At 47.6% G+C, this 7,512-nt stretch overlaps 1 protein-coding gene across 4 annotated transcripts in view; it reads right to left on the minus strand.

The window, feature by feature from the left end:
- The window catches only part of LOC100469362 (adenylate kinase 8), a 110,963-nt gene that overhangs the window by 77,066 nt on the left and 26,385 nt on the right, over positions 1-7,512 (minus strand). The window lies entirely within an intron of this gene.

The following is a 7,512-nucleotide window of genomic DNA, read 5'->3' on the forward strand; positions in this document are numbered from 1 at the left end:
TCTCGCATTGGGCTCCTTGCTCAGCAGGGAGCCTGCTTCTCCCTCTGCCCCTCCCCCTGCTCATGCTCACTCACTCTCTCTCTCAAATAAATAAATAAAGTCCTTTTTAAAAAAAAAAGAGAGAGAGAAAGAGATCTGAGTTCAAATTTCTGTTCTGTAGCCAGTTTGTTCCAGGGCTGAAATCCCTCAGGCTTCAGCCCCTTCTGGGTACAGTGAGGAAACTGGTCTAGAATATTTATTTTTATTAACCATTTAAGTCCAATTGTGAAGGAAACACACGATCACTGTACACTATGTGGAAGACACTGGAAAGCTGAAATGACCGTCCAGTCACTGGTAACACCACTGGCCCAGCCTAGCCACAGCTGACACTTTGCTGTAGCTCCTTCCAGCCTTCACACACGGGTATCTTTCTCCTGGGGGGGAACAAATCATGCTGTGCATACTACTTTGTAGTCTGTACTCTTCAGCAAAAACATTTCCGGAACATTCTCCCATGTGATAAAATGCTCCCCTCCTGGAAGCTTCCACAGCTGCCGAGCATCACATGAACTAACCTGACAAACGTTAACCAATCCCACATTGTTGTTCATTTAGTTTTTCACCATTATTTTAAAAACTGCTGTAAGTACATCTTGATGCACACAGAATATCCTGGAAATAGATTTCTATTTTTTAAAATTAAATTAAGTTAAATTTTTTAGAAGGGGAGAGGGGCAGAGGGAGAGAGAGAGAATCCCAGGCAGACTCCCCACTGAGCGTGGAGCCTGACCCGGGGCTCAGTCTCACAACCCTGAGATCATGACCTGAGCTGAAATCAAGAGTCAGACGCTTACTCAACTGAGCCACCCAGGTGTCCCCCCTGACAACAGATTCCTAAAAGCTGGTACCTTCTTTTGTGACTCTTGATGCATTCTGCCATGTCGCTCTATAGAACTGCCCTGGCTGGTTTATGAATCCAGCCTCAGATCACTTGCTTCCCTGTACCTTTGTCAAGGTCAGGCATCGCCTTGGGGGAAAATCTACCCAGCACAGTAGAGAATGCCACTGCTGCTTTAGTTTACATTTCTTTGATCACTAGTGAGGCTCCACATTTTTTCCACATGTTTATTGGTTATTTGAATTTTTTTTGTATCCAAAATGTCAATGCATACCATCTATCAAGATTCCTCTTGGGGTTTTGTCCTTTTATTTACTTATAAGAGTTCTTTACATAAAAAGAATTAACCCATTTTGGCAAACGCTACCACAGACCCTTTGAGGCAAACAACGTTGCCAGCATTTTCTGCAGTTTGTCTCTGACATTCTAATTTTGTGTAGGGGTGTTTTTAACACAGAAGTTTTGGGCCATATCAATTCGTGCCGTTTCCTCTTTGGGTCTGGCGTTGTGTGATGTACAAAAACGCCTGTCCCATTACAAAGGCTGCTAGATAGTCACTTGCATTTAAATCGTGTTCTCTTATGATTTTACTCTTTTTATGTAAACATTTAATAGAGCCACATTTTATTTTGAACATGACACAAGGCTGTGAACTGATTTGTCTCCTGGTGACCCACCAACCGTCCTGATCTCGTCTAGGAAACGCCTCTCTTTTCCCCCTGAGTGTCATTTCTGTCACTGTCTGAATGCTGACACCATGTTGGCTCTGGCATCTTCCTGCCTGTAGACTCTAGAATCATCCTCATGCCATTTAAAAAAAAAAATTTTTTTTAAGTAAGCTCTACGCCCAATCGGCAGCTCAAACTCACGAGCCTGAGGTGGAGAGCCGCACGCTCCGCTGACTGAGCCAGCTGGGAGCCCCTCACACCGTTTAAAATGTTGTTGTATAATGTTTGTTACATCTAATAGGATATGTTCCTCCTTCTTTTTTCTTGTTCTCAACAATGTGATCTTCCAAGTAAGCAGCAAAAATATTTTGCAAGTTCAAAAACAGAAATTCTACTAGAATTTTGGAATGGCATTACATGTATGAATGTACGAAGAATTGACATTTTCACAGCTCAGTGCCTTACCGTCCCATTTGTTTGAGTCGATTTTTTTATGTCTCTCAGCCAGGTTCACATTAAACAATTTCTAAAGTCCTTTCAAGTGTCAGGAGTCTAGAGTCACACACACACACTTTTTACCGTTCAGATTTGATGTCCAGATACATTAGGTAAAGAGAGCTTTGCAAGAGCGAAATAAAGCAGCCAACAGTTTCAGGTCTCCCCTCTGCAGTGAGGCGGTCAGGTGACCACCCCGGAAGCTGTGGATTCTGACATTGGCCCCCAGTAGGGGACCCCCCCCCCAGCCATAGACCCCTCCCTCGAATCATTAGGAGAACTTAGTTGTTTTAAGGTCATGGGGTGAACTCAGATTCAAGGTCATTTATATAACACCTGATTTACAGAACACCATGTGTTCCTAAAAAGGAGCTAACCAGTAAAGGGCCTGCATTTCTTCAATATTAAAATATTTAGGTTCCAATGGCCTCTACCGACAGTTAAAAAAAAAAAGAAAAGCTAAACAAATTTATAGAGTAAAGAGTGTTGGAAAAATCAGGCATGCTTTCATTAATTTCTTAAATTATGCAGGAAAACGTGCAGCCTACGGAACTCTGGTTTCTAGAACTAATGAAGCAAAAGTGCAAAAAAAAATTTTTAACAGCCTTTTGCTCCCTCAAGTCCTTGTTATAGCCAGCCTGAGCTGGGCTGCCGCTCTTAAGATGAGCAAACACCCACAGATGTGCACACCACCACAGGAGCCGGGAGGCACCACATCTGAGAAGCCCCCCGCTCGCGGCTCTGGAAGCCAAACCACAATTTTCTGAACTTTAGCTACATTCAGACCCGCTTAGTTTTTCTTTATTTGGAGGGAGGGGCTGGGAGCCCACTGATTGCTTCTGGTACCGGGGCTGGGGACTGTTTCGAGTTCCTTTTTGAAGCTGAAAGAAGGCTGGAACTCCGTCTCCACTCAGCACTGAGACAGACCTCCGCTTTTAATATTGCATTAAGGAGCAATCATTATCATCTCGCCCATAAATTGCAGCTGATATCAGTATGTGGTCCAAAGCTTTTAGAACTATTCAGGGGAACAGCTCTCACCGACTTCTCGCTGGAGAAAGCGGGCCTTCCAATTACACAGGAAAAGTGCAGCAAAATGAGGAACATCTCCCTAATTAGCCTGGCCTCACTCGTGCATCATTCTGGTGCGGACGTGAAATTTTTAAAAGAAGGTGGGGGGCTCTGAAGTGAATCCCAAGCCGCTGGCTCTCCAGGGTTGCTCTTTCAGACTCCAGGGGATGGTCTGATCACCCAGGTACTAAGTTCCCTTGAGGGACCTCTTAGGGCAGCACTCACACCCCATTCGTGCAGCCCACGCTTGGTGGGACAGGCAGCCACGCAGATCCCTCAACCCCACATGGGCCCAAGTCAGTCCTCGTGCGAAGGAAGGCTAGTGACCGGGGCCTCTGCAGCAGGGAGCGTAGGTCCCGGGGCATCCTTAAGATGGAAGCACCAGGCTTAGCGCTTGGGAAAGACCTTCCTTCCCAGAGTTCCGGCATTTATAGAGGTTGTGTGCAGTGACCCGGGTGCAAGATGGACTACACTTTCGACGGAAAACTGCAGTTTTGGTTGAAAGCAAGTGAATGGCGGCAAATTCTGGCAAAGCCAGAAGTCATAAATCAGTAAGTAGCACGCAGCCAGTGCCATGGTGGGACCCCCGTTCGGTTCTGGGTCTGACTACCAGGAGTGGCTAGATGCAGAGGTATCAGTCAATCCCTAATTAGAATACATTATCCATCTTCCTGACACTTCAGTGAAATGTCTATTCCACTCTGGAGCCGCAGCTTTGTTCAGAGCAGGTTAATTGATATTCTGATGCCTTCACTCGCCATACCCCCGTGGCTTGGTTCTGTTTTATCACACATCAAAAAGGCCGTATGCTCAGGGCACTCCCTGCACCCGCGCAGAGCTGGAGGTCTGCACAGCTGCGAAGGGTACGGTATCACAGGAGGGACAAGCACCGAGCAGATGTCACAGATGAAAAAAAGGGAAAGAACGCAGCCAGCCAGCCTAGGGAACTTGGCGAGGCCCAGCAGAGCGCGGCCCAACGCGGAGCGGGCTGTCCTGCTCTGTGTGAACACTGGCCTCTTCTGCCCTCCTGACTATTATTAAAGCGTAATTAGTAACTTCACGCCGTAAAACTCTTGCCCTCTGGGTCCTCTGCTTTTCTGATGCATTGCCCCTGGCCTCCTCCCTTCTCCTCTGAAGACCAGAGTGGGGTGCTTCCCCCGGGAGGCCCCTTTTCTGGCTCCCAGCTCTAACTGCACACGTGGGAGCCTCCACGGCAGACATTCCTAGGAGCCGAATGCTGATTCCTCGCAGTCCTGAGGGGGCGATCTGAGGCTGAAGATTTGGACCTGATGAATCCGATTCCCTCAGCTCAAGTCCGAACCAGGGGAAGCATCCCAAGACGCACCATAGACCCACCAGCTATCCCTCTTCTTTCTAATGAAGTATTCTGTGATTTCCCAACACAGACAAGAAGGGAAAAAGAGACATGTTACCAGCCAGAAATGCATCTGAAAGGTCGAGTTTGGCAAACCAACGCATTGTAAAGGCAGTCCGTGAGAACAAGGAGGCTGTTTTGATAAGCACGCAAAAGTTGACCTCAGATTGCCCCAGTAGCAGTTCCCTCAGTTTATACAAAACCACGGACACTTAGCCTGCCAGATCAGCTTAGGGTGCCTTCCGTGTCCAACTCACCTGAAGGATGACCCACAAGAATTTTTATTTCAAAGTTTAACTTCAAACAAAATGCAACACGTGCCGGCATTCCTGACCACACTCAAGTACACGAATGCAGCACGACGGGTCATCCCTTAACTTGCTCCTCTGCACAGGCTCCACAGCAACAAGGCAGCCCCGGGCTCTGCCCGGCCTTCTGGGCACAGCCTAGCAGCCGTGCGCCTGCTCAGAAAAGGCCAAGCATGCACGAGGGACTCCTGTCAATGACCAACAGGGCTGAGCCCCACTCCGGCTCATCCGTGACACAAGCATGGCATTCCATACAAACGTACAGATCCAGGACAATCGGTACTCCTAGGTCTGCGGGTAAAAAGCCTAGCGAGCACCAGGGTGTTAAAATGTGGTACAGCACAGATGCGCATGTTTCCAAATAGCTAAAATAAATAAATATATATATACATATTTAAAGTCAAATTCCCATCCAATGCCTCTGGTGCCCCCGGAGCTGCTCTGCAGAGGAAACCCCAGTCTGAAGACCACCCAGTTCTGTCCCCAAATGGACCAGTCCCTTCCCATCTCCGAGGCGGGGTGACACCAGATAGCCCACGACAGCGATAACACACTTTCTGGGCTAACAGCTTGTTCTCAGGCTCACACACAGTGGCTCCTGGTTGGAAATGAATGACACGGACAGTCCAACAACATCCAGATAACGGAGTCATTCCTCTCCAACATTTCACGGCGCGTCTGCCGTGTGGACCCACCTCTTCAGAAATAAGACTTGCCCTTTAGGGTGTCACATTATCTGCTGGGGAAAAGCAGGGGCGTTGGAATCAGCCTGTGCTCCACCCGTCGGGTGACTTCCCACCAGTCACCTCAGCTCCCCTCCACCGGCCTTGTTCTCCTTATCTGCAAAGTGGGACGATAGTATCAGTCTAGCCCATAGCTGTTGGGATAATTAAATAAGGACCCTAAGCAAACACCCACAAAACAAGTATAATGTCTGGCAACAAAGAGGTGGCTAGTTTTATCCTTACAATTTTGAGAAAGATGAACTGGGTTCTTTTTCTCTACCTACTTGCAAGAAGGAATCCTTTTTAAGTTTGTACAACTTTTTTGAAGATTTTTGAAAATATTTATTTATTTATTTATTTGAGAGAGAAGGAGAGAGTGCGCATGTGCACACAAGAGCTCGAGTGCAGGGAAAGGCAGAGGGANTGGGTTCTTTTTCTCTACCTACTTGCAAGAAGGAATCCTTTTTAAGTTTGTACAACTTTTTTGAAGATTTTTAAAAATATTTATTTATTTATTTATTTATTTATTTATTTGAGAGAGAAGGAGAGAGCGCGCATGTGCACACAAGAGCTTGAGTGCAGGGAGAGGCAGAGGGAGAGAGAGAGAATCTCAAGCCGACTCCACCCTGAGCAGGGAGCCCAATGCAGGGCTCGATCTCATGACCTGGAGATCATGACCTGAGCCGAAATCGAGAGTCAAACGCTCAACTGACAGCCTCCCAGGTGTCCCTTTTTTAAAGATTTAATTGTTAAGTTCTCTTTACACCCAACGTGGGGCTTGAACCCATGACCCTGAGATCAAGAGTTGCACACTTCACTGACCAAGCCAGCCAGGTGGCCCAAGTTTGTGGAACTTAATATAAGGGGTTCATGTAGAAAGGTGATCTCTTGGAGAGAGGACTAACTGGCATTCCAGATAGGAACTGAGGAAAGCTTTCCAATTACAGAGGACTTGGGGAAAACACGTTTGGATTAGAATGACGGGAGTCTGGTGAGTGGCCTCAGCTACAGTAGACCTGCTCCAGAGTGCTCAGGGCCATTTGCCATCATCTGGCCAGGGGGCCCGCCCCCAAGGCAGTTTGCGCCTCTGGACATNTCAAACGCTCAACTGACAGCCTCCCAGGTGTCCCTTTTTTAAAGATTTAATTGTTAAGTTCTCTTTACACCCAACGTGGGGCTTGAACCCATGACCCTGAGATCAAGAGTTGCACACTTCACTGACCAAGCCAGCCAGGTGGCCCAAGTTTGTGGAACTTAATATAAGGGGTTCATGTAGAAAGGTGATCTCTTGGAGAGAGGACTAACTGGCATTCCAGATAGGAACTGAGGAAAGCTTTCCAATTACAGAGGACTTGGGGAAAACACGTTTGGATTAGAATGAGGGGAGTCTGGTGAGTGACCTCAGCTACAGTAGACCTGCTCCAGAGTGCTCGGAGCCATTTGCCATCATCTGGCCAGGGGGCCCGCCCCCAAGGCAGTTTGTGCCTCTGGACACGGGCAGGAGCCACACGGGCCACAGGTGGGGGTCCAGCACGTGCATAAACAGTCATCATGTTGTTACAGCCGGGTAAGATCCATTCACTTCTTCACTGCCCCATTGATTCATTAATTCGTGGGAGTGTTTATCCACCACGTGCACAGCACACTGTGCTTCCATATTGGACAGGTCGGAGTGTCTGCACCTGGGGGGCAAGCCATCACCTGCATCCCTAAGCCTTCTTACTCATCTCCACTCCCAGCTGGCTCCTTCACTCATACAAGGCATTGAACAACTTCTGTGAATCAAGAGGGATGGACCAGGTGATCCTGAGTAGGGGAACTGTTGAGATCTATGGTCTAACAAAGACATTTTAAGAGTGACTAGCACATTACTAACAATCATGCAGGAAAAACAGGCATCAACAGGACGACTGGCCTGCCTCTGACAATCTTCAAACATTACCACATAATTTACTTCCAGCCATGCAGCCTGCTTCTACACGGTTCTACC

Source organism: Ailuropoda melanoleuca, chromosome 7, assembly GCF_002007445.2.
Source record: "Ailuropoda melanoleuca isolate Jingjing chromosome 7, ASM200744v2, whole genome shotgun sequence".
In the NCBI taxonomy this organism is placed as follows: domain Eukaryota; kingdom Metazoa; phylum Chordata; class Mammalia; order Carnivora; family Ursidae; genus Ailuropoda; species Ailuropoda melanoleuca.